General features: G+C 36.0%; 1 pseudogene; it reads left to right on the forward strand.

Moving 5' to 3' along the window:
- Positions 1–224: 224 nt before the first annotated feature.
- On the forward strand, positions 225–27851 carry LOC101687066 (annotated as a pseudogene).

The raw sequence follows: 27851 nt of genomic DNA on the forward strand, positions 1-27851 counted from the left end.
TGATATACAGTTTTTCCCTGTTGTACAGGGGCATACTGTACAACAATGTAATTCTTTAAAACCAAAGGTATAAAACAGTAAGAAAACTAGTACATTATTAATTTTATATTAAATATCACTCACCTTTTACCTCTGTAAGGATAGGCTGTGTACTTCCATACAAGCCTCACACATGGTGTTCTACATGATGCATACTCAGTGATGAAAATCATGATGATAAAAAAATGTCCCATAAAGTTCTTGCCATACAGTTATTAGATTTTCACACAAAGACAGTCACACTCACAACAGGTAAGTTTATGAACAGAAAAGTTTATTTACAGGTGTGGCAAGATGATTATTTAAGAGGAAGTGGCTCATCATCATAAAGATCTTCATCACCTTCATCTTTGCACTGAGTGGGTTGAGGAGAAGGAGGAAGTGGAAGAGCAGGGAGGGGTTGATCTTGCTGTCCTAGGGATGGCAGAGCAGAAAGAGATGAGGAGGAGAAAGGGAGGCAGGCGAGACAGGCACACTCAGTATAATTTTATAGAGTAAATCATAATCTTGTCTGACTTTTTTCTTTTTTGTTTCTTTAAAAACATTTCTAGATGATACCAGTCCTTCTTCCATTGTCTTCTTTCGTTTCAGTGTCCATATCATAGAAGAGTCCATGTCATAAAAGAAGGCAAAAGCAGTCCTAAGCAATGAGAAACTTTCTACCAGGTTGTCTAATGTCAATTTGTTTTCTAGCACTAGTTCTTTCTCTCCTTCCTCATCATCTGGCACTGGTTTGGAAGCACTCATCTCCAGGTTGTCTTCTGATAATTACTTTGATGTGGGGTTTATTAGCTCTTAAATGCCTCCAAGATCCATATCTTGAAACTCTTTACTAACCCACTCTTTTTTTTTTCCATATCCATGTTCTCTTTCATAATATTCTTGATTGGCTCCATTATAAATCCTGTGAGGGCATGCACAGCATCTGGACACAGTTTTATCCAGCAATAGTTTGTTGTTGTTGGTTGATGGTTTTCATGTGTTGTTGTTGTTGTTTTTCTATAACAATACTGGCATCTTCAATAGTATGATCCTCCCAGACTTCCATGATATTGTCTCCATTGGGGTTCTCTCTCATAATATGGACAATTCTTTCCATAAAATACTGTGTATAATGAGGTCCTCATGACCCCATGATCTAGAGGCTGAACTGGAGACATTATGTTTGGAGACAAGTAGACCACTTTGACATCCTTTGTGTTGAACTCATAAGGTTTTGAGTAGTCAGAGGCATTGTTCAATATCAAAAAGCCTTTAAAAGACAGTCTCTGCAGTTGCACTACTGGATATTTATCCCAAAGATACAATGTAGTGAAAGAAGGTCCATATGAATCCCAATGTTCATAGCAGCAATGGCCACAATCGCCAAACTGTGGAAAGAGCCAAGATGCCCTTCAACAGAAGAATGGATAAAGAAGATATGGTCCATATATACAATAGAATATTACACCTCCATCAGAAAGGATGAATACCCAACTTTTGTATCAACATGGATGGGACTGGAGATTATGCTGAGTGGAATAAGTCAAGCAGAGAAAGTCAATTATCGTATGGTTTCAATTACTTGTGGAGCATAAGGAATAACATGGAGGACATTAGAAGGAAAGGAAAAGTGAATTGGGGGAAATCGGAGCGGGAGATGAACCATGAGAGACTGTGGACCCTGAGAAACAAACTAAGGGTTTGGGAAGGGAGGGGGTGGGGGAATGGGTGAATCTGATGGTGTGTACTAAGGAGGGCATGTATTGCAAGGAGCACTGGGTGTGGTGCATAAACAATAAATCTTGGAACACTGAAAAAATAAAATTAAATTCAAAAAAATTTTAAACTTGCAGAAATATGAGCAAGCCCACCAAGGTCACTAACACTCAGCTTTTTGACTTATGAGATGTAATAATAAATAATTTTATATATAAAATTTTACATATATATATATATGTATATATATATATATATATATCAGTCCCTTATTGGCAAGGTAGTTGTTGACTTCAGAGGCAAAATATCAATGGAACCAGTTCAGAAACAGTGCTCTTATTGTCCAGGCCCTCTTGTTGTACAACCACAAGACTGGCAGCTGGTGTTTATCTTTTCTTTCAAGGCTCACGGGTTAGCAACTTTATATATAAGGGCAGTCTTGATCGTAAGCCCAACTACATTTCCACAAAGCAGTAGAGGTAGCCTATCCCTTCCTGCCTTAAATCCTGGTGCTCACTTCTTTTCCTTACTAACAAATACCCTTTGTGGCATATTTTTTCAGTATAGGGCACTTTTTTGTCTATATTAAAAAGCTCATCAGGCAAATATCCTTTCTCTTCAATGATTTTTTCCCACCCCTTTCTCAATGATTTTCTTAATAAAACCTGTGTGCTGCCTCTTGATGGGCAGAAGCTGCTTCTCTTGTTTATTGTGACATTTTTTAAAAGCCAAGCCTCTTTCTAAAATTATCAAACCATCCTTTTCTGAAATTAAATTTTCCAGCTTTAGATTCTTCACCTTCCTTTTGCTAAAAGTGTCATATAATAACTTTGCAAATCAAATTGCAATCTATAGGTATCCCTTTCTTATAGCAATCCTGTACCCATATAAAAATTAAATTTTCAATGTGAGATAAAAAGACATTTCACCAAAAGTGCAAGCTTTTCATTCCTGCTGGTGTAGCTTTGTACCTATAGTTATGATTTAATACTGCATTTTCACATTTGTTTATGTTTCTCTCTACTGGGAAGGGTATCATGTACAGCCTGTAAGTATTTGTGTAAATTTTGATAAATTTTAACTTTTTATAATAGACCTTTGTATTTTTTATGGGAGCAAATGGTAAAATAGACTAGTGTCTACATAAATTTTATACATTCATAACATACTTAACTTTTAAAAACTTTTTATCATTATTTCTATGCTATGTAGTTCATCTGTGAGAATTTTAAAATAGTTGCATATCTCCAAAAAAATTTCCAATGTATTTATTGAAAAAACATTCACATCTAAGTGGACCTTCACAGTTCAGACCATGTTGTTCAAAGGCTAACTATAGTTCGTTTCTTTTTATTACTGCATAGTGTTCTATGGCAGAGATGTGCCACTTGTTTTTATTTATCCACTAAAGCTATTTGGATTTTTAGCTATTATGGCTTGGGGCTATTACAAATAAAGTTGCTGTGAATATGTGTGTACAACTCTCTGTGTTAAAATAAATGATCATTTTCCTGGTATGTGTACCTAAGAATTTAATTGCTAAGTTATATGTCTATGGTAAGTTCATCTTTAGTTATATTATTTTTTGAAATATTTATTATTTCATTTGAGAACAGCAAAAGTAAACCCACTACATGTTAACATATCTCATTTTTATTTTTTTAATTTAAATTCAGTTAACCAACGTCACTAGTTTTTGGTCTAGTGTTCAATGACTCATTAGTTGCATATAACACCAAGTGCTCATCACATCATGTGCCCTCCTTAATGCCCATCACCCAGTTACCCCAACTCTCACCCACCTCCCTTTCTACAACCCTCAGTTTGCTTCCCAGAGTCAAGGGCTGCCAAACTATGTCCCAAAATGGTTGCTCATTTTACATTTCCAACAGCAACATATGTAAGGTACAATTTCCTATATCCTTACTAGCATTTGTGTTACTGCTAATTTTTTTTTTTTACTTTAACCATTATAATGGACATTTAGTGATATCTCTTTGTGGTTTTAATTTTCAGTGTCTTCAATGGTTAACGATGTTAACAACCTTTTAATGTCTTTATTTGACAGCTGTCACTCTTCTTCAGTAACATGTCTGTTCATGTCTTTTGCCCATTTTTAATGGGATTATTGTTGTTGAGTTTTGAGAATTTTTTTAATATAATCTCAATATAAGTCCTTTGTTGGATATGTGGTTTGCAAATGTTTTCTCTCAGTCTGTAGATTATCTTTCCATCCTCATAGCATAATCTTTCACAGAAGTGCTTTTTAAATTTTTTTTTAAGTCCAATTGATCAATTTCCTTCTATGGCTTAACTTTTTATCATCTTAATTGAATCTTCCACAATTTTTTTTACTTTTAGTAAATCCAATTTTTCAATTTCCTTTTATGGATTTTCACTTTTAAATGCTTTTAGAGTCAAATCTAAGAACTCTTTGCCTAGTTCTAGGTCTCAAAGATTTTATTCTATGTTTGTTCTAGAAGTTTTATAGTTTATAAAACTATAGTTTTATAGTTTTACGTTTATGTCCTTGATCTACATTGAGTTAATGTTTGTATATGGTATGTAGATTAGATTGAGGTTCTTTTGTTTGCCTATGGATGTCCAAATGCTTCAGCACTATTTATTCAAAAAGCTATCCCTTCACCATTAAATTCCCTTTACAACTTTGTGAAAATTATTTGCACATATTTGTGCTGATTTATTTCATGCTTTCCTATTCTGTTCCATTGATCCATATGTCTATTCCTCTAATAGCACCACACTGACCTGATTACTTTGGCTATGTGGTAAGCCAGGAAGAACTATTTTTCCCACTTATTCTAGTTCAAAAGAGTTTTTAGTTATTTTAGGGCTTTTACTTTCCATATAAGTTTTGGAATAAGACTGTTTACATCTCAAAAGAAACTTACTGAGATGTTGGTAGAAATTGTGTTTAACCTATAGATAAATTTAGAAAGAACTAACATCTTTACTATATTGAGTTTTCCAAACAGTGAATATGTTATATCTTTACAAGTGTTGAGGTCATTTTTTTAAGTTTCTTTCATTATGCATGTTTATTTTATTTTATTTTTTTTAAGATTTTATTTATTTATTTGACAGAGAGAGATCACAAGCAGGCAGAGAGGCAGGCAGAGAGAGAGGAGGAAGCAGGCTCCCTGCTGAGCAGAGAGCCCGATGCAGGGCTCTATCCCAGGACCCTGGGATCATGACCTGAACCAAAGGCAGCGGCTTAACCCACTGAGCCACCCAGGCGCCCCCTGCATGTTTATTTTAAATGTAAACCTAAGTATTTCATTTTCCTTGGAGTAATTGTAAACGCACTTTACAGAAATTAGTTTACATTTCTTAGTGTATAGAAATGCAATTGGTTTGTGCTTGCTCATTTTCTGTCCTGGGTGATTTTCCCATTGTCCTTGTGTTATTGATTTTTAGCTTAATTTCATTGTGGTCAGAGAACATACTCTCTGTTTTAAAAATTCTTTTAAGTTTGTTAAGTTAATTTTATTGTCCAGGCAATAATCTATTTTTGTGGCACTTGAAAGGAATTTTTACTCTACTCCTACTGGGTGGATTGTTTATAAATGTCCCTTAGGGCCCAAAGGATATTTATGATAGCTGTTTTAAAATTCTTGGCAGATAATTTCAACATCTGATTCATCTCAGTATTGGCATCTGTTGAGTGTAGTTTCTCATTAAAATGGTGCTTTTTCTGGTTCTTACTCTGTCCAATGATTTTGATTGTATACTAGACATTCTGACTATCATGTTAGGATACTCTTAATCCTATATAAATCATTTTAGCAGGAAATCACCCTGTTTAGGCTTAGCATATGGATTCCAGTCTACTTTTGTGGGCTTAATTCCAATGACAGTTTAGCTTTCTCAAGTTTTACAAAGTTCTTCTGGTCTGTTGTGTTCTGATGCTATTGGGCTCCCACTCAAACCCTACTGGTCCCATCTACAGGAACAGAAGTCACTTCCTTGAGGCACCTAATGTCACTGAGGGACATACAGATAATGCAGGTGTGAAGGTCATAGGGACACAGAGGGGTTTGATGTCACAGGCCTATTGGGGGATGGGACCACCCACTCATGCCTTATTTGTGGAGTGGGAGCTGGAATGACCTGGAATCTTCTCTTGCCACTGACCCTGCTCCTACCCATACATTAGACTGCCTGGAGGTGTTCAGGTTGTGAAATTGGAGGCTGGGTTTCCACTAGGTCTCTTTTGAGTTTCCCCTTTCCTAGTGCTTGGCCAGAGAGAGCATCTTTTCTTGTTTTCTGTTGGCAGTTTCAGGTTGTAGGTCTCCCCCTGTGTGGGGGTTACATAGGAGATAAGTGAAAACCCATGGAACTCACCACAATGTCATTTCTAAAATCCTGAAGTTTCTAGTCAGTTTACATTCTACTGTTCATCTTTCAGGGCCCTCCTCCTTTTTTTTTTTTTTTTTAACAATCTTTAGAGCAATATCTAGGTATTTTATTAAATTTAGAGGAGTGGGGAAATGTATTTGTGTTCCAGAACCACAAGTTCCCATGCACTCATCTTTTGAACATGCAATCCCTCTTTTGGGAATTTACTTAAAATTTTGTAAATTCTTTTGAAATGGAAGACGAAACAATATACATCTAATGTTATTCACCATGTTATTATTTGTGTTTGAAAAATATTAAGAAAAAATCTGAATGACCATATATGGGATATTGCTTGGATAAAGTACTGAACGTCCATACAGAGGAATACTAAGTATTAGCAAGCAAAACAAAACTTTTTTTTAATCAGTTGAGCAAAATATTTATGAGGACATAATTTCTCAGAACAAAATTAAGTGAAAAAAATCAGGGTGCTGAAGAGTATACATAGTATTCTACATTTTGTAGAAAAAATAAGGGGAAAGTAAGAGATAAGTATATAAATACAGAGATAGATAAATAGATAGATCTTTTTTACAAAAAGATAAAACCCCCTCAGAATGGTTAAACCAGAAACTTTATAGTTTGGAAATAGTTTGGAAAGAGATACGGAAAGGAAAAGGAATGAAACTTTAAGTCTATCTTCCTACACTATTTTGGTGTTTATAATATTAATAATTTACATGAAAAATAAAATTAAATCAGAGAGAGAGGAAAAAGCCATGAGAGACTCTTACAATGAGAAACAAACAGGGTTGCTGGAGGGGAGGTGGGCGGGGGGATGAGTAACAACTCTACATTTAAAACTAATGATGTACTACATGTTGGCTAATTGAATTTAAATTAAAAAGTGAATAAAATCAAATTAATTTGGATTGAAAATAAAAACTGAGTGATAACGTAAACAAACAAACCTACAAGCATATAACACATACACACATAGGCACACACAAACACACTTGCACATACCTCTGATGGAAGACTGTACCCCTTCAAGCAGGTTAATTACAGTTTTACACTATCTCTACTCAATTTTGCAAAAGAGATATAACCAAAGTGAAGGAATCCTAGTTTGTTCCTGGTATCTGTGATAGAGTAAACCATCTCATGTCCTGGAAAATTAAGGTGATGTCCTTAAACAATTCTTTGGCTACTTCTGTTTCAATGTCAGCGTGAATCTATATCACTATGTCATCCCTTTATACAAAACACCAACTTCGGGTTAATTTGAAGACATTTCACCAGAAAGAATGATAGAAGACATATTGGATTTGACAAAGACTATGTAGTTGAAAATATTTATTAGGTACTTATTAATAGTCAATCAAGAAAAAATATTGGCAACTAAATGAACTTTCAACTGATTTTACTGCCAAGTCATATTAAAATTCTGCATAAGTAAGAAGTGGTTAACAATGAGTAGCCAAACTTTTCTTGGCCTGTGTCTTTACCCAGTGTGAGGACCACCAACAGACATCAAGTTTCATTTTAAGACTTGTGAAACTGGCATATATCAGGAGAACTAATAACCCTGAAGGGCAACAAAAAAATTTAGACATAGCTTTTCTGTCCAGAACAATTTCTTTGGAATAGAAAATTAAGAGTTACTGAATTTTTTCTTTCTTTTGTTACTCATCTACTTATAATATATCCAGAATATGTTCTTATATGCTAATGGCAAGTGCAATCAAATACATTGTAGGAAGGCCTGTTTGTGTACATAGCAATATGGGTGTCATGAAAGATTTGTGGAAGAATAGAAATTTGAACTAGTACCCTACCAAGCTCCAACTTATGTCTAAAACTCAACTGAACACATACAAATAAGTTCTCCCTCACGCTGTGTATATCACTGTATTCTTCTTACCACACGCATTTTCATCCGCCTCTGGAACAAGTCTTACCAGAGTTTAACAAGTTAGATGGAAATAGAAGCTATGTGTAAAAAATAAAGCTATTGTGTGTAAATAAAAACAAAGCAGCATGTGTCCAAGAATTATTTCATGTACATATGTACATAAAATAATTGTGTATTATTATATATTTATACATAATTGTGTACATTTATGTATACATTTATGTATACATTACATATGTACATGTAATACTTGTGTAATAAATGTGTATAATTGTGTTCTATTATTTTTAGAACACAATTTTTGACATGAATCAGGATACCTCTGAATCAGAAGACAGAATATTTATTATTCATAGAATTCAGTATAAGAGTTCCAACTCGTATAACATCTCATCTTTAAAATCTTCTCTCTCTTTTCTTTGAAGATTTTATTTATTTATTTGACAGAGAAAGAGCAGTGGAGTAGGAGCAGTGGAGTAGGAGAGGGGGAAGCAGGCTTCCCAATGCAGGGCACAATTCCAGGACACTGGGATCCTGACTGGAACTCAAGGCAGATGCTTAATGATTGAGCCACCCAGGTACCCCTAAAATCATCTCTTATCTGGTGATCCCATTGCTATCTAAAAATTACAGATATCACTCCCTTTTCTGAACTTCCATAATTCTTTGCTCATAACTTTCTCAAGATATTATTTCCTGAAAAAAAAAAAAAAGAACTGATTCCTTTAAAATCCTGGGTGGCTCAGTGGGTTAAAGCCTCTGCCTTCGGCTCAGGTCATGATCCCAGGGTCCTGGGATCGAGCCCCACATTGGGTTCTCTGCTCGGCAGGGAGCCTGCTTCCTCCTTTCTCGGCCTGCCTTTCTGCCTACTTGTGATCTCTGTCTGTCAAATAAATAAATAAATAAATGAATAAATAAATAAATAAAATCTTTGAAATTCTCATTCTCCTTAATATATTGCACTTATCTGATATTCAATAATTGGATAATTAGTCAAAGAATAAATGAAAAAATAAAGCAACATCCCTCTTCCAGAAGAAATAAAAAGCATTACATCTCTATTCATGGTTGTTTAAAATGACATCCTGAATTCTTAGGATTAGTAATTCCAATATTGTCTAAAAGACTAAGATAATTAAATATATCATAATTGGAAAAAAATTGTTTTGGACCTAATAAATGATGCATAACCATTCTTACTCCACTGTCAGTATTCTTAGACATTAAGATGTTTCCTCCTCCTCTGCAGTCTTCCAGCATTGCATATGCACTTTGTTCTCTTCTGTTAGAACACAAATTGTAAGAATTTATCAATGGAATATTACTTAGCCTCAGAAAAGAAGGGGATCTGTGATCTGTGACAACATAGATAAACCTGGAGGACGTTATGCTAAGTGAAATAAACTAGACACATGAAAGACAAATATTACATGACCCCACTCACATGTGAAATCTAAAAAAGTTGACCTCACATAAGCTGAGGAGAACGGTGGTTGCCAGGGACTGGAGGGTGAAGGAAATGGGGAGATGTTGGTCAAAGGGCACAAACTTTCAGTTATAAGATGAATAAGTTCTGGGGATCTTTTTTTTTTTTTAAGATTTTATTTATTTATTTGTCAGAGAGAGAGAGAGCAAGAGCGAGCACAGGCAGAGTGGCAGGCAGAGTCAGAGGGAGAAGCAGGCTCCCTGCGGAGCAAGGAGCCTGATGTGGGACTCGATCCCAGGACGCTGGGATCATGACCTGAGCCGAAGGCAGCTGCTTAACCAACTGAGCCACCCAGGCATCCCAAGTTCTGGGGATCTAATGTACAATACAGGAAGTATAGTTAGTAGTACATTTTATACTTGAAATCTGCTAAGAGAATAGATCTTTAGTCAACACACACACACAGACACACAGAAAACAGTAACTACAGGAGGTGATGGATGACTATTAGCTCAATTGCAGTAATTATTTTATCATATGTATATGTATCAAGATATCACATTATATATCTTAAATATATACAAATTTTGTCAATTATACTTCAATAAAACTTGAAAAAAGTCAAATTTATGGTAAAGTTCATCTGTCACAAATAAAACAACCTTCTTTTTTTGAGACATTACATTTTTAAAGACATGGGGGAAAAAAGTGTAACCACCAGTTGACCCATGAGCTGGATTCAGAGCCTCAGTAGCCCCTCACCCCCACCTCTGTCCCTCTGTCCTTGGAATATGGGTTACACTTGCCTTTCCCACTCCCAGAGACTATTCCAAAGATGTTGTCATGAGAAAGGGATGTAGGTGTTGAAAACACCAACATGATAAATGTGACTAAATCCCTTTAAGGCCACTTCATAAATTTTAAGATTTGGGAGGTGGATGCAAGGATACATTTATCTTGCTGCTCTCCAAAACAAGCCTCCTATGTAAGTTTCCACTGCTTAGGAAAGCTACTATCTACCAACCTTGAGTGGCCTGCCTCTTGCTTCCATCTCTCCCTGCTCTCCTCATGTTTCAGAGGATACGGGGGAAGTTCCTGAGAAGCTTGTGAACCAACAACATCTCAAAGACAGTCATCTCTGCTACCTTGTTCATCATGGCAGACCAGTGCTGCTATAGCACCAAGAGCAAAAGTCACCGCTCAATAAACATCTGTCAAATTAGGTGTGAGCCTTAGGAATTATTTTCTGACAAAAATTTCTTACAAACTGATCTATTATCAGTTAAACTTCTTTCAAGGGATCCAATCAATCTTGCAGGACACTGTTACTTCCTGCTGCTGCCCCTCGGAACAATTTGCTACTTAAACTGTAACCCCTGGAGGATTTTACTATTTGCCAAGCACATTTAGATATGGCCTTAAAAAATACTAATACTGACGACAGGTCTTTGGGGAGAAGGACGATGTACGACTGTGAAGCTGGGCAGCTGGGGATGCCCAGCTCGCTCAGGGCAGAACACCGCCTGCTTCAGGGAAGCTGAGCACCGGGGAACGCCAGGTCAGCTCAGGGTGGAACGAAAACCGCCTGCTTTCCTTTTTCATTATCACTCCTTTCTCTTCCCAGAAGTGCCCATTGTTAGTTAGATGAGTCCTTTGAATGTGCTTGGTTAACTATAAACTTTATCCTCCTTCTTGCCTGTCTGCAAGACGGGATTAACGTTTGACCTTCATCAGTCCTTCTGTTGGCTATTGTTTTCTATCTAATAAAAGTGAGACTGTGGAGTTGCTCCTGGCAGCAGTCCTTTTCGACTGTTGTCCCCTGCTCCCAGTCTTTTGCAGCTGACTTGTTTGTGCCTAATTCTTCTCTCGTTGCTGACTGGAAGCGGCAACTTCCTACCTAGGACTTAGGGAAGCAGGAACTGGCAGGTGGGTTAGACTAGAGGTGATGGTTGGAGCTTTTGGAGAAGCTTTTCATCCTCATTGGTTCTTCATTTGCATCCTTCTCAGCGTCTAGAAGGTACCCTGGTTCAGAAGCTCTTTATTTCTCCTCTCTCACATGGTACTGTGGGTTTCCACTCTAGAGTCCATGGCTTTGGCCACCTCTGCTCAGCATCACTTTTTCACATGGGACTGAGCAAGATGGTGATTTGGGTCCCAGTATCCAAAAGGGCTATAAAGAGTTCAGTCCCTCCCTGCCTTTGGTGTTTTTCAGTATACATAGGTTCTTAGGTTCTGTGAGGGACAAGGAGACTTTGTCTCCAGCTCCAATTCTTGGGGCAGCTGAGGTCAGTGCAGAGGAAGCAGAGGATTAGTGGGATGGAGGGAATGGGTCTCCAAACCAGCAAGATGTCATATTTACCTTCAAGGTGGAGCAAAGTATCACACTTATGGTTTTCAGCCCGCTTAAAGCTCTCCATTTAGCTTTTTCAACTACTTAATCTGTTTCCCTATCTGGAAAGAAAGTATAACCCCAAACCAACAAAAACAAAAACAAAAAATGCCTCCATAGACTTACGACTTTAGCCCATACAAATCCCTATACCCACTCTAGGGACTCCCTTGTCTGTTCTCCAGCCTGAGGAGGAGACAGACAATAAACTTCCAATGTTTTCTTTCTGCATAAAATCAACACTAATTTCAGTATCTATAAACGTGTTCTTGCCCCACTTGGAAAGAAAACCAAAACTCTCACTTAGGCTACTTGTTTTAACCACCTTCAACCACTTTCTTCCATTAAGGGGGAAAAAAGTAGAGTTTCAGATATTGCCCAGCTGACCATGTGGTTTGGTTAATATGTCCATGTGCCCATCAGCTCTATGTCCCTTACAGAATCTCTTCCTTATAGCCAAGAATTATTTCATATGTATATTTGTGTATTTTGTTATTTCATGTACATACAATTTTTGACAGGAAACAAGGTGCCTCTGGATCAGAAAACAGATATTCATAACTCATAGAACATCTTAGTGCCAGCTCCTCATGCCCTAATTTCCACAGGGTGTTGCAACAAGGACCAGGTGTTCACCTCAGTGTGCAGTGAGGTTGCACCACAGGAAAGCAATGTTAAGATTACAAGACTTGGAACTGACATAGAGATGATAAGATCTGGAACTGACTGGTGTATCAGCCTGTCCTTCTCTATGCTAATAATGGATGCAACAGGGAGAAAGAGAAGCCCCACCTTCACATTGAAAGGAAGGGCAGCGGCTGAGTTAAAAGAAAGTAAAATTCTTCTATTACATATTCAAATTCCTTACATTCACTAAAGATTAATTTTCTTAACAGTAATCCTTTGTTCAACTTCTCAAAGACAAGCATCTCTCCTACTCAGTTCACCATGGCTGACCAGGGGTGATGGAGCACCAGGAGAAAGGACATTGCTCAATAAATATCCACTGAATGAAGTCTGAAGCTTGGGATTATTTATTTGATAAAGAATTCCCTGGCAACTCACTGTGATTGAAGTAAAAACACAGCACCTGCATATAGAGAAGGGCTGAGTCTGCATGAGTCCGTAGCCTGCATATTCCCAATGATGGCTTATGATCAGGTTATAGTACAGCAGTTCTGAACTAATGTCTGTGCATCAATCCTGAATTCTCTTAGCCTCTCTGCTGACTGTAGCTATTGCTGCTAGGATAGTTCCACACTAAGCTCTGACCTGCTTCACACATGCAGTGTGCAGCTTAAATGCAGTATCTACTTTTATTTTGTATCTACTGCCTGGGCGTCTGCACCACTGTTTCTGCCTGAGACACTTGGAAGAATCCACTTTAAAAATCCACTTTAAAAAAATTTTCAAATCCTCTTTAAAAAAAAATTTCTGCTAAAAATTACTAAAAATTCTAGAGACTGATATATAATCAACAATTTTTACTTGGGAGATGATTAACAAGGGAGGTATCCTAATCTGTTTGGTAAGGCATTTGTTTACCTCCACCTTCTTTTTTAAAATTTTTTAAAAAGTTTTATTTATTTATTTGACAGACAGAGATCACAAGTAGGCAGAGAGAGAGAGGGAAGCAGGCTCCCTGCTGAGCAGAGAGCCCAATGCAGGGCTTGATCCCAGGACCCTGGGAATCATGACCTGAGCCGAAGGCAGAGGCTTAACCCACTGAGCCACCCAGGCACCCTACCTCCACCTTCTTACCGCCATGGAAGGGAATTCTAAGTGTTGATGAATCAAGGTGCAGAAAAACAATATAGCTTCCTCCTCTATTTCCCAATAAAGATCTTGCCATAATGTCAATCTCCAGGCTAAATACCATGGTTTTCAATCTTTCCTAGATCTGTGTAATAGCTGGTGGTATTTTTGCTTCTTTAACAGAAGCATCTAATATCTCTAATGTGTATTCCCCTCTGTGGAAAGAAAGTCCTGGTCAGTTCAGTGACTACAAGACAGAAAGTGGAAAGTACATCATTAACTTCTGGCATTACCCTGATAGACTGGGGTCATATAAAATCCTCCTGAACAAGACGGCCAAGTATTTTGCAAAATTGTCACCAGAAAATGAACTGGTGGGGACTGCCTGTACATCATGGATGGCAATATCATACAGGTAAGAAAGTCTGTTTTTCATGACAATGACCCGTTAAGGGTGACTTGATTAGGAAGTAGTACATGCACATTTAGCATCATGTTTTTGAAAATTGATTTTTTTCTCTCACTTTCCTATGACTTTTCCAGCATTTGCATAATATCATGCTTAATTTCAAGCAAGTATTTATGGAATACCTCTTACCTGCCAAGTTCTAAGCACTGAAGAGTACTTACAGGAACAAAACAGTTAAGGTAGGAAGATACCGTAGGTCTGGTCTGTGATGACATTCTAAGCTAGCGTTAAAACCAAGCTTGTGAAGGAATCTCCGAACATAATTTCCATTTAAACATAAAGTCCACTGGAAACAATAACCAATTCCCCCAAAGGGTGCACCCATCTATTCCTAGGAAAGTTTTCAGCCCTGGGTCCAGTAATGAGTGAATAGTGAAGTAGAATATTGGATACGGTACTTTCAAAATTTCATTTTCATTTTAGAATACAATATATGAGATTCAGCTGTTTCTCTTTTTTTAAATTTATTTTTTATTTATTTTCAGCATAACAGTATTCATTATTTTTTCACCACACCCAGTGCTCCATGCAATCCGTGCCCTCTCCAATACCCACCACCTGGTTCCCCCAACCTCCCACCCCCGCCCCTTCAAAACCCTCAGATTGTTTTTCAGAGTCCATAGTCTCTCATGGTTCATCTCCCCTTCCAATTTCCCCCAGCTCCCTTCTGCTGTTTCTTAAGTGGCTAATTTCACTTAGTATTTAATTGAGCTGAACTCTGTAATATGACTGGAGAAAACCAAAACAGCAATACAGGTTATGAAATTAGCCCATAAAAGTATTTCACCAACAGTATGTTAAGTCTCAAAGATGAGATAAGGACTGTAAATACAAGAGTAGCTCAGGAAGGAGAGTGACAACTATGGGCTGAGAATATCATGGGAAGGAAGTAGGGCCCAAGAGCTTGATGGAGACATTGTTAGAAAAAAGTGCTGGAATACAAATTACAAAGATGGCAATGATAGCAGGTTGAACCAGAAGACTACCAGATTGGCAGGAGAACTGGAACATGAAAGAGTAGTGGGTAGTAAATTTAAGAACGATGAGGGTCCATTAAAGAGATGTCTTTAAAGTCAGACTGGAGAGTTTTAATTGGGCTCTTAAGCATATGACTTAGTTTAGTAATAAGCATCTAATGCTTACAAAGTACTTAAACACTTTAAGTACCTTTAGGTTGCTTAGCAGAGGTTTTAAAAATATACAATAGTATAGTATAGTTTTATTTATATATAATAAACATACTTTAAATGGCACATTTAAAAATGCATTTGGGGGGAAGTTTGATATATATCCATAGCCTTGGACCTATCAGCACAGATAGTGGACATGTAAGTCATTCTAAAAATTTTCTTTTCCCCTTTGTATTCTCACCTTCAGGAACTTCCCTAGTCTGGTCTCTCTCAGCCCTCCCCACTCCTCTAACTTCTCATGCCTCTCACTCCTCAACTTCATTGGTAACCACTGATCTGCTTTTTATCACTGCAGTTTAGACAGCATTATCTAGAATTTCCATATAGACAGTTGAGTGCTCTTTTTTTAGTCTGTTTTATTTCAGTTGTCACAATTATTTTGAGATTCATCTGTCTAGTTGCATATGTCAGTATTTTTCATTTTTATTGGTTAGCCAAAATTTTAATTAGAATAATGTTTGAATTGGGAAGAGAATACTGGGAGTCTGCAGCAGGATAAGGCAGTGACACCAAAGAGAAAAATAGACGAAAAAAGGGAAGACTATGACAAGCATGCAAGAAATTGGTAGTAGATATCATTGCTTGCCGTCAAAGCACTCACAGCATGGTTAAGAAGGCATTAACGAGGGCACCTGATGTGATAAGCACTGGGTGTTATATGCAACTAATTAATTGTTGAACATTGTGTCATAAACAAATGATGCATTATATGTTGGCTCATGGAATTTAAATTAAAAAAAGAAAAAGTAAAAAAAGGAGAGTTAGAAATGATTTAGCCATAAGACAAAGAGCTGAAGCATTAGGTACTAGAATAAAGTGAATGTTGTGAGTTACGGTAATCTGGGTATAGAGTAAGATTTGAAGTAAACTTGGAAAAAAGAACGTTGAAGAGCTTAAAAAAAAACAATCCATGAAGAAAGAAATAGAATGAACTAAAGGACAGAGTTTGGAGTTAGCGTGGTATATGTAAGAAAAAGACAAAAAGAGAGGGAAATGTTGGGAGGAAGGGATTATACATAATGTATGCTGCAGAAGTAATATAATTGAAAAAATACAGTAAATTTACAGCAAAAAATAGATTTGAATAGTAACAAATATAACATTAATTTTGCTCTGGAAAAATGGGGATGACAGAAAGCAGTTTTAGTCAAGTTTATTGAGAATGATGTATTTTTTTGCCATGGGAAGACAAAGAAAAAAAGTTCCTCAGAAGATAAAACAGCAGTAAGCAGGCCCAGCTTACCTGTAAAGAAGGGGAAAGTGCTGAAGATGTCAAGAACAGTAGTGAAACTCTGAACAGGAAGTTCAGGGTGCAATCTTCCTTGACTGTCAAGGTCAAGGGCTCACAGTCCCAGGCATGTGCAGTTGGAGACGATGTGGAGTCTCTAATTAAGGAGGACTGTAGAGGAGAAGACAGAGAAGTTAACGACTTAAGGAAATCCTTAGATTTGCATCATGGGTAAACATTCTCAAAGACGGAGTGGTTTAAAAGGGACAGAGAGTCTTAGAAACAGATTTCAAAACTCCCAGATGAGACGAAACCTAAGAACCAGGAGAGGTAGGTTTCACATATTTGGATATTATTCCAGTTCAGAAGAGGAATAACAATTTTGAGAAATTTCCATGCATTAACAGAAATTACCCAGGTTTTCCCTCTTGCCCACTGAAGGATAAACAGGTCAAGAAGAGCCAAATGAGAAACCAGAATGAAAAGTAAAAGGGAAACAAAAGAGGTTCATTGGAAACAGAACCGGTGAAAAGAAATGATCTAGTGAACACAGGGGAGGAACAGGAAAGAAGAATAAATGAACGTTGCAGGAAAAGAGCACTGGGAGAAAAGAAGGGGAGGTACCCAATAGCTGGGCCAAAGAGAAGCTGGAGTGGCAAGTGAAGAGCGAAAACAGTGTGAGCGTGAAGCCAGAGATAACAAAAGGTTAGCAGGAGTAAAGAGAATAAGCCAGTATGAAAATGGTGGAAACAGGGAAAGAGACGGTCTTAAAGTCAGAGATAGTTGAAGGGAGTCGCAGGGAGTGTATGCAGAAGGTACAAAAAACCCAAGCGTGAATGAAACAGAATGGGATGTTTTGAAAGTAGGAGATGAGAGAGAATGACAAAGAGAAAAGAGATAAAAATACAATAATGGCTAATGTTTATGGAAGCACATATTCTCTGAGCTGAGCATTTTTTGTGCCCTTCATTTAATAACCCCAAACCTCTCTGAAGTTATTATTGCTAGTCTCTCAGTAAGTACATGAGAAAACTGAGGCTTGCAGAAGTTATTTATTCAGGGTCAACAAGTAGGTAGGTAAGCAATGAAAAAGGATTTGATTTTAAGCAAATAGAGCCTGAATTTTGCTTATTATACATGAATAGTCACTCCCTAATTTTGAAGATAAAGAGTAGTTAGTAAATATAAGACACAGATGCAGATGCTAAAAAAAAATAGGGCCCATGAGAGAGAATTGAGCATTGTACAGATGCCAAGGAAAAGGAAAAAATATAAAGGCACCTGTGTGGCTCAGTGGGTTAAAGCCTCTGCCTTGGGCTCAGGTCAAGATCCCAGGGTCCTGGGATCAAACCCCGCATCGGGCTCTCTGCTCAGCGGGGAGCCTGCTTCCCTTCCTCTCTCTCTGCCTGCCTTTCTGCCTACTTGTGATCTCTGTCTGTCAAATAAATAAATAAAATGTTTAAAAAAAATTTTTTTAAAGGAAAAAATGTGAATGGCAGATGGAAAGCAGAAAGTCATCAAGCGAAGGAAAGACAGTGATGGGAAGGCTGATACAATTCTTTATTCCTGTAAACATATTATGTCTAGTTACATATTGTATCTACAGCTTAGAAAGGTGCCTAGTAAACTCAACTCTAGGTTTCCTCTCTTTTAGGCGGATTAGCTGATCCTACCCAAAGTACAGACTGTGGCCATAAGTCTGGCGCTCATCTGTGTATCTCTGTGGACAGTTGGTAGGCTGGTGAATTCAGTGTGACAGTCAAACCTCAGATTGATGACCTTTCCACAAAAAATCAATTTAACCTAGGATCCCAATTAAAGAAACAAAAACCAAAACCAGAATCATTGCAAAAATCATCTGTTTGACCCATATCTGGGTGTTTTGAAGATGAGTCTTGAGTTAAGTATTTTTTAAATTTACCAATAAGTTTATCCAATTATAAAAATATCAATTTGGGAAAATTAGTAGCCTGAAAACTTGATTTAAATACATAAGACAGAAATAAGAGTTTGTTATGTTATCAGATAAAACCTGCTAACAAGAGAAATATCTAGATTAAATATTAGAATATTATAAAGCTACATCAGATTTTCAGATTTAAAATAAAAACTTAGAGAAGTATAGAATTCTGCTACTAATTTTTTTGTTTCAAGTTTTTATTTAAACTCTAGTTAGTTAATTCTGTTACTCATTTCTAAATTTTTCACTTACTATGCCTTAGAATTTAATTAATATTTTTAAATTCCAGTACAATTATTATCTGTGATTTAAAATAATAAATCTACAAGATATATCAGTTTTGCTTTATGAAAATATGGTTTTTAGGAGAAGCATATTCAAATTGCATAAAACACTAGGGGAAATTTCTGATAAAATTTCCAAAGTTCCCAAAATTACCACTTAAGTTTTATAACATTTCTAGATCTTTAGGCTCACTTTTATGATAAATTCCTCTACTTTGAAAAAGACTCTTTTGTGTGTTAACAATATTAATAACTTTTTTTATACAGACCTTAATTATTATCTCTCTGCAATGCCCTTCCTGGCTGCAGTTGATTCTGGCATAATGGGGATATGATCAGACAAGGTCACCTTTCTGCCACCAACAAAGGATCAGATAGATTTTTGTTGCAATGTTTCTAACTGCCATTCATCATTTCCAGAAGCAATGAAAAAGTGGAATGAATTTTACTAGGGTTTTTTTTTTTTAGTGTTTTTTTTAAGATCTTATTTATTTATTTTGACAGAGAGATAGAGAGAGAGCACAAGTAGGAAGAGCACCAGAGAGAGGGAGAGGGAGAAGCAGGGTCTCCATAGAGCAGAGAGCCTGAAGCAGGGCTTGATCCCATGACCCTGAAATCATAACCTGAGCCAAAGGCAGACACTTAACTGACTGAGCCTCCCAGGTGACCCTCATGTTTTAATTATACCCTCATGTTTTAATTATCTGGGTAGCCAGATAATTTTTGAATAGCACTTAATGTAGCTTTTTAAAAAATACATTAAACAATTGTTCTTAATGAAAAAAGCTGCTAATATGAAATTACTGTAGTTACAACAGTATTAGTATGAGTGAATTGCTGCATGACATCGTACCTCATTAACATCCTCATTACCAATACTGTATCAAGGTCATGCTATCTACTATTTTCATACCAAATAAATTATATACACACCTGTGAGCCCAGAGAAATTATGACTTAACAGTGCATGAAGTGTCCTAGCTCATGATAATTTCAGGTCAACTGAGCAATAACTGGTCTAGAAATACAATTGTGTAATAGGTTTGGTGAATTTGATCAGCTTATTTCAACTGTCTTGATAAAAAAAATCACATATGAGTTGACTGAATTAGCATTTAACAGTCAGAATCAAATATTGATGTCTAAAGTAATGAGCCATGAGTGAAAGAGTACATGACTAAAAATGGGTTTCCCTTTAGTTCTCTTCAGTTCCCTTTAGTTTTGTTCATTAAATTGCATATGATTAGATAAAACACTCTTACACTTGACACTTGGTGGGAAGTTCCTTGCATGGCAAGAGAAAAACAAATACATAAAATACTAAAGATGTGGCTCTGAGCAGTGTGAAATCTTGAACATTTCTAAAAACACATGGTTTATTCCTTTTGTATAGATTCAGTATCAATAGTAATTAAAATGCTTATATTAATGTCTTTAGGGAGTGTTCAGCATTAAATCTTTCATACCTGAACTTTTAGGGAAAAAAATGTTTTCCCCTTACTTAGAATGTTGAAAAATTATATTTGTAAATAGAATTGATTTTCAAGAAGACAGATTGTTATAATTGCCTAAATATCAGTAACATTTTTTGTCTTTGGCAGCACGTAAAGTCACATCCTAGTAGCTTTGATGACCTGTTGGAGTACTTATGGGCTCACATGTCTCGTCTTTAGAGGTTGCTCATAAAAATTTTCAAAATAGGTAAGAGTGGATCTGAAGTTATTTTGTTTGGGAGCACCCGGGGGGCTCAGTTGGTTAAGCATCTGACTCTTGATTTCTGGTCAAGTCATGATCTCAGGGTCATGAGATTGAGCCTCATGTTGGGCCCCACACTGAGCATGGAGCCTGCTTGAGATTCTCTCTCTGTCTCCCTCAGCCTCTCCCTGCCTGCTGACACTTTATCTCTCTAAAAAAGGAAATAAAAGAAAAGAAAGAAAAACAAAGATAAGAAAGGAAAAGAATGTTATTTTAATATGGTAACAATCTTTCCATCTTACACTATCTTTTTCATCAAAGGCTTTTTCAGTTTACCTACTCACCAATATGTCAAACATGAGGACATATTATGATAAAGAGAAAAGTGATGGGAAAATGTTTTATTGGATAAAGTTCAAAACCATGTTACAAGCAGCACAGGAATATAGGAAGAAAAGTATGCCTGTACCACAAAACAGCAATAAAACAAAATGAATTCAGAAGTACAAGGTTTTTTTTAAGGTTGTTTTAGCACAAACTGATATCTGTAAACAAAAAGGATGTGATGGCAAACAAATATAGGATCTCTGCCTCACTTTGATAAAAAAAAAAAAATAGCTTAGTTAGCATGTATTTGTAGGGGAGTATCCAAGAAGAATCTTGGTTACTATACCAGATGGCTAAAATGTCCCCATTTTATAGCAAATGAGATTGAATAAGACAGCATGACTTGGTATGGAAGTGAATGACACTGTATTGGGGATGGTATCTGCCACACAGAGTGAGACATGCTGTAAAAGAAACTAAAGAATGGGTGAGTTGTTTAAAGTACACAACAAATATAGGCACTCATGTATGAGGACTTCTTGTTGACCAAGTACTGTTACCTTTCCCATTGACTGCAAATCCCATGAAGTTAAACAAATCACAGAATCAGGAAACTTACATTGCTTCAGATATTTTATTTCTTAATAGTGCTTCAAAGGCTGATTTTTATATTGGTCAACAGAAGAGCTTATCCTCTTGGCATGTCTGTGGGGTGAATTAGGATTGTAGTCTTCATAGTATCTTTTTGCCATGACTCAACAGCTTGATTCTGATCACTGCCAAGGAGAGGGGAGATTATCAGCCAGTGAAATAAACAGGAGTTGTCAACATCAAAATTGGAATTGAGATCAGGGCATTGTATAGAAAGTAGTTTATAAAATATTATTTTTTGTATACTTCCCCAAAGACACGCAAAACTAAATTCCTCTGGGAAATAGCATTTTTCATAGCAACTCTCAACGAATGAGATCAGCTTTCTGTGTCTGAAATAAAACAACAAAACAGTATTTATTACAATTCTAGGAAGGGAAAGTTACATTGTCATGCACAGAATCTCTGAGCAGAGCACTCTTCTCATCTTTAGATGGGTTATTAGGAGATGCAGAGTTCAGAGATTGGTAGATTTTTAGCCATTTAAGTGGGTTGAGTCATCAGTATAAGAGGGCTACTCTGTGAGACAGTTGGCAATTGACATTAGAGATATATTTATGTAAGGAGTCCATTCCTGATTGGCTGACTTTCAGATATGAGGGCATCTCACATATTAGATGCTTGCCAACACTGGTCACTGAAGCAAGTTTTTGTTGATAGATTCAAGGAAGTCTAAAAATGGTTTTGTGGCTTCTTGTTACTATGTCTACAGAGAATTTGTCTTTTTCTAGGACTCACAAACATGAGCAAAACTGAGGGCATACCCATGCAAGAGCTGAGAGGACCCCAATGTCTCACCTCCGACTACCTTGAGGGCCTGGACAAATAGGAAGTAAAGGCTTGGGCAGAGTTGTAAAAGGCCTTAGCACTGAAGGTGTACCCCAACACATACACAGAGCTCCTCAGCAAAGGGTGGAAGACTTGAGTTAAGGGAATTTAAGAAAATCTTTAACCTAATCATAAGTGGACAATTAAGGTTCTGAGCAGGGATTTCTGTGATGACTCACTACAGAGACACAGAGTGAATGACAGAATTTTTCTAGGCAAGTGAATAAACAAATAATGACAAGAAAACCAAACAACAGCAAACCCTGGTAAGGGTGGGAATCTGACTTTTAGAGTTTCTACTTTATAGTGTCTGAACTATTCAGTGTTCAAAAAAAGGAAAGAGAGATAGATGTACAAAGCATGGGGAAAATAGTGCATACATGCACCATTCCCCACCACATACACACACTTACACAGAGATAATCAGTCATTAGGAATTGTTCCTCTGAGTTCAGATGATGGACAAAATTTTTGAATCACTTCTTATGAGCTTGTGTAAAAAAATATAAAAGAAACTGTGTCTAAAGAATTTAAGGAAAGTGTGAATTGACAACAATGTCTTACTAAGTAGAAATTATGAATAAAGAGGTAGAATTTATAGAAAAAATAGAAATTATGCAGCTGAATATTATAATAGCAAAAATGAAAAATTCACTTGAGGAATTCAAAAGTAGGCTAAAGCTGGCAGGAGAAAAAATCCATAAACTTGAATATAGGTAAATTGAAATTACCCAGTGTGAGGAACAAAAAGAAAAAAGGATGCAGAAAAATAAAGAGAGCTTCGCAGACCTGCAGGAGAGTGGAAATGGAACTCTATTGCTTCAAAATTTATGTAAATGGTTAGAATATGTTACTATTAATATGAACTACATTGTTTTAAGATAGACAGTAATTGTAATCTCACCAGCAAAGAGGAAGAGTTAAGAAATTAAAAGGTAGATAAAAGATTAGAGAAAGATGATAGAAAAAAAAGCATGGGGAAAAACATTTATACTGGAAAATACCCAGTTAGCACAAAAAAAGGCAGTAATGAGGAAAAAGAGGACAAAGACATAAAACATAAGAACTGAAAGAAATTGTCAATATTACTTGGATAGCAAAATGAAAGATATTATACAAAAACTACATGCCAACATTTCTTATGAATATAGTAGACACAAAAATCCTCAATGTAATGCTAGTAAACAGAATCCAGCCACATATAAAAAGAATAAACCATGGCCATATAGGATTTATTCTAGAATACTAATTTGGTTTAGTATCTGATAACCAAATAATACACCATATTAATAGAATAAGGGATGCAAATCACAAAATCATCACAATAGATGTAGAAAAAGCATTTGACAACACTCTTTTATGAAAAAAAAACATTAAAAAAAGACTAGGAATAGAAGAAAAGTTTCTCAGCTTGTTAAAGGGCCTCTAGAAAAACCTACAGTTAACTTCATATTGTGAAAGACTAAATGCTTTCTCCTTAAAGTGAGAAACAAAACAAGGTTGCCCGTTCTTTCATCTATTCAAGATGTCACTGAAGGTTTGAACCAGGAAAATTAGGCAGTAAAAAGAAATGAAAGTAATTTAGATAGAAAGAGAAGAAATAATACTTTCTCTCTAAGAAATCCACTAGAAATATTATAATTAATATATGAGGTCTTCAACCTATCTGGATATAAGGTCAACATCCAAAAATTAATTATATTTCTATGTAATAGCATTAAAAAAATCCTAAAATGAAACTAAGAAAACAAATGCATTTACAACATTATCAGGAAAAATAAAATATATAGAAATCAAGTTAGCAAAAGAACTATAGAACTTGGATACACTGAAAAATATAAGGTATTTTTGAAAGATGTGAAAGAACTATTTAAAGGAAAATCTTCTTGTGTTCACGGATTGGAAGACTTAATATTGTTTAAATGGCAACTAAACTTACTCACAGATTCAATGCAACCTCTGTTAATCTCTTACTACAAAGGTACAGTAATCAAGACAGAGTGTTGATACATGATAATAGATATATGGATCAATAGAATAGAATTGGGGTCCCAAAACAAAAGCTGTTTTCAACAATAGTGTAAGACAACTTGATGGGTAAAGAATAATTTTTTCAACAAATGGTGCTGGGGGTACTGGCAATTCACATACAATGAGAGAAGTTTATCTCCTATAAAAGCAGAATTGACTCAAAATGCATTATAGACCTAAATGTAAGAGCTAAGCCTATAGATTTCAGTCTAAAGCTTTTGGTCTTTGGGTTAGTCATTTTCTTCTAAGATGAGACACTAAAAGCACATGGGACAAAAGATAAAAATAGATAAAATACATTTCTTAAAAGCTTAATAGATTTGGTGCTATGAATGATACCATCAAGAAAATGAAAGACAATATACAGAATGCAAAAAAATATTTGCAAATCATATATCTGTAGGAGTTTTACATCTGAAATATATTTTAAATATTTTGTAATTCAATTTTAAAAGACAAATAACCCAATTTTTAAAAATGGAAAACTGATTTGAGGAGGTATTTCTCCAGTAAGTACATATAGAGATGCTAAAAATCATTAGGCACTAGGGAAATAAAATTCAAAACCATAAGATACCACTTTACAAACACTAGATTAGCTGAAATCTAAAAGATAAATAGTAACAAGTGTGAGAGGGGGTAGAGTATTTAGAATTGCTTGTAGGTATGGAAAATGGTGCAACCACTTTGGAAACTAGTTAAATAATTCCTCAAAACATTAACTGAGTGCTATTTATGACTCAACAATTCCACTCTGAGGAAAATATTGGAAAGAACTGAAAATCTTATGTCTTCATCTGTTTTTTATGTCCTGTTGGCTCTCCCACAATCTATACAATGTCTAGTTGTGCTATTATTAAAATTGTGTGGCCCTTAACTTAATATCCTTATGTATTCATGTTTTTTCCTTCTTAAACTTGAGAGTTGGCTGCAATTTGATAAGAGCGTGGACAGCCAACCAATTTTTCTATAATCAAGGACAGTTGGTTATTTCATCCTCTATACTCCCATAGCTCTATATGAACCATGTATATACAGGTATGTTTTTTTTCACAGATAGTAACTAGGGGATATGTTCCAGTTACTTTCTGAATCCATAATACCTAGACCCTGATGTATGTATTACTTAGAGTAATTCCAGGGGGAATGTAACAAACCATATAACTTCCATAATAAGACTTGAAGGACATAGGGCAAAATGAACAAGAAACAGCATGTAAAATGGTTCAAAAGGAACAAGCATGGTTCAAAATAGTAAGTTGTTTACATGGTCAGAAGATTGCTAGAACAGGTGATGCAGATTATGTATCTATATTATGTATATATATAGATAGATAGATAGATAGCTACAGATTATATAGATATAGATATATATCTGTAGAGAATAATTATGTGTTTGTATATGTATATCTATCTATATATATACACACATGCATACAGTTGTGTATGGGTGGCTCAGTTGGTTAAGTGTCGATCTTGATTTGAACTCAGGTTATGATCTCAGCCTAGTGAGATCAAGACCCACACTGGGCTCCAAGCACGGTGAGGAACTTGCATAAGATTCTCTCTCGGAAAAAAAAAATTCTCTCTCTCCCTCTCCCCCTATGTGTCTGTTTTTATGCCAGTACCATGCTGTCTTGGTGATCACAGCTTTGTAGTAAAGCTTGAAATCAGGTAACCTGATGCCTCCAGTTTTATTTTTGTCTGTACTGTCATTTGCAAATATCTTCTCCTATTCTGTGGGTTGCTCTTTGTTGACTGTTTCCTTTGCTGTGCAGAAGGTTTTGATCTTGATCAAGTCCCAAAAGTTCATTTTCACTTTTGTTTCCTTTGTCTTTTGGAGACACATCTGAAAGAATTTGCTGTGGCTGATGTTAAAGAGGTTACTGCTTATGTTCTCCTCTAGGATTCTGATGGATTCCTGTCTCATGTTGAGGTCTTTTATCCATTTCAAGTTTATCTTTGTGTATGGTGTAAGAGAATGGCCGAATTTCATTCTTCTACATATAGCTGTCCAGTTTTCCCAGCACCATTTATTGAAGAGACTGTCTTTTTTCCACTGTATATTTTTTCCTGTTTTGTTGAAGATTATTTGACCATAGAGTTGAGGGTCCATATCTGGGCTCTCTACTCTGTTCCACTGGTCTATGTGTCTGGTTTTATGCCAGTACCATGCCATCTTGGTGGTCACAGCTTTGAAGTAAAGCTTGAAATCAGGTAACGTGATGCCTCCAGTTTTATTTTTCTTTTTCAACATTTCCTAAGTGATTATGGGTCTCTTCTTATTCCATACAAGTTTTAGGATTCTTTGCTCCAGCTCTTTGAAAAATACGGGTGGAATTTTGATTGGAATGACATTAAAAGTAGAGATTGCTCTACAGTATAGACATTTTAACAATGTTTATTCTTCTGATCCATGAGCATGGAATTATCTTCCATCTTTTTCTGTCTTCTTTGATTTCTTTCATGAGTGTTTTGTAGTTCCTCGAGTACAGATATTTTACCTCTTTGGTTAGGTTTATTCCTAGGTATCTTATGGTTCTTGGTGCTATCGTAAATGAAATTGATTCTCTAATTTCCCTTTCTGTGTTTTCATTGTTAGTGTATAATAAAGCAACTGATTTCTGTCATTGATTTTGTATCCTGCCACATTACTGAATTGCTGTATGAGTTCTAGTAGCATTACATTGTATACCTGAAAAAAAAAGAAAGAAAAGTTGGCTTTCTAGTATACATGACCAGAAAAAAAAATAACAAACTACCTAAAAAGCAAGAAAAATTCTGTTACTTCATTTTTAGTGGTTGCCTGAAATGAAGATTATATGTTATATGTTCTTTAAGAGATACCAATTTCAGCAGAAAATTTTCCAATTTTCATTGACTTTTATCATTGTATTTTGTTTATTTACTTACTTTAGAGAGAGTGTGAGGGAAAGAGAGAGAGGGAAAAGGAGAATTCCAAGCCGACTGCTTGCTGAGTGTCCCATGATGCTGAGATCATGACCTGAGCTTAAATCAAGAGTGGAATGATCAAAGGATTGAGCCACCCAGGTGCCCCATCTTTACATTTTAAAATAATGAGACTTGGTCACATTTCAGAGTTTATTTAAGTAATCTAGATGCTTTATGAAAAGGGAAAAATATGATTAAAAACACTTTTGTTTTGAGATGGTAATTCCAAATTTAAAATCCTAATAACATCTCTTCAAATTTTAAGATCTAGGTGGTAAAATCAACACCAAATTTCTATGATCTATACTCTAAAAAGTAGAATAATGTCATTTTGAACAAATTATCTATTTTGAAAATTGAGTTCGCAAAATTCTGAGTAGACTAATTCAAAATTCATACTTTTCCCCACTTGTCTATTAGGCTAAAATATTATTCTAAACAAGAAGCTGATTTTGCAAGAAGCTGGGCTTTATTTGTGGATTATTTAGCTCCACCATGCTTTCCTAAAACCTTAATTAGAACATATGAATTCCAGAAGGAGCTGCCAAGATGCATGCTTATTAGTGGAGATAAAGTCCCCTTCATCAGTGATTTTAGTGGCTTTCAGAACACAATCTTATTTGCCCCAAATCTTCTCCACAAAGTGCATTAG

Source organism: Mustela putorius, unplaced genomic scaffold, assembly GCF_011764305.1.
Source record: "Mustela putorius furo isolate JIRA1106 unplaced genomic scaffold, ASM1176430v1.1 tig00003863_pilon_pilon_pilon, whole genome shotgun sequence".
In the NCBI taxonomy this organism is placed as follows: Eukaryota; Metazoa; Chordata; class Mammalia; order Carnivora; family Mustelidae; genus Mustela; species Mustela putorius.